Source organism: Condylura cristata, unplaced genomic scaffold (assembly GCF_000260355.1).
Source record: "Condylura cristata isolate star-nosed mole 26May11 unplaced genomic scaffold, ConCri1.0 scaffold00035, whole genome shotgun sequence".
In the NCBI taxonomy this organism is placed as follows: Eukaryota; Metazoa; Chordata; class Mammalia; order Eulipotyphla; family Talpidae; genus Condylura; species Condylura cristata.
The window spans coordinates 14,655,437-14,656,434 of NW_004567136.1; positions in this window are offsets into that span (position 1 = coordinate 14,655,437).

Genomic DNA, 998 nt, shown 5'->3' on the forward strand with positions numbered 1-998 from the left:
GGCCTCCTGCCCGCCACGCTGGGGACAGGGTCAGGTCTGAGCCACAGGGACGGACTTCTCCTGGGGCCAGCCGGACCCGGAGGCGCCTCGAAGGGGCAGCCCCAGGCCACAGCCCCTGGGGCCGGCGCCGGCCGGCCAGATGCAGCATAGGGGGCCGGGGCTGAGGGGTGCGCCCCGACCGCGGGTGGGAGGGGGCGCAGCCCCTGGGGCCGGCGCCGCCGTCCTCCAGCAAACTGTCCGGGCCAAGGTCAAGGGTCGTGGGGCAGGGCGACGCGCCCGGGGCAGGACTCGGAGGGCGGCGGCGGGGCCTGGTGGAAGTTGTGGGACTCCAGACCCCGGAGCCCAGTCGCTGCCCAAGTGAGCTTCCAGGAGTCCCCGCAGCCGCTTGCCTCTGCCCCAGTCTCCGCTGCCTTCTTACCCCTCCGCTACAAAAAAATGACCCAGAAAGTGGCTTCCTGAAAAAATGCTTTAAGAAATGATGCCACACACAGCCCCCCTGTTCGGCCAGGTCTGTGGCCGCCGGGAAGTTGCCTGGAAGTCCGCGCTGCCCTGCGGGGCAGGCCGGGGCAGGCCTCTGGCCACTCAGGGTGTCTCTGCAGCCCTGCAGCCAGGAGCAGCCCCTTGGGAGGAAGAAGGCAGAGGTGGGGTTGAGGCCGCGTGAGGGGCTTCTGGGGGCCCAGGCCAGCGCCAGCACAGGGAGGGGGCAGAGGCCCGGAGGAGTGCAGGTGTCTGGAAGCGCCTGTGACAGGGAGAGCCGAGGTGGGGCTGAGAGGGAGCCCCCACTGCAGCCCCCACACTGGGGAGGTGATGCTTCAGCTGTGGGGGGGGGCGCATGGAATTTGAGGTTCTGGCTTTCAATCAAAGAGGGTGTCCAGAGGGCCGGGTGCATGGAGCAGCGTCCTGTGAGCTTCCTGGAGAGACCTGCACCGGGAGTGTCAGCTCCTGGGGCTCCGGAGAAGGGGCCTTCCCGAAGGGTGTTTTCCACCCAATCTGGGTAT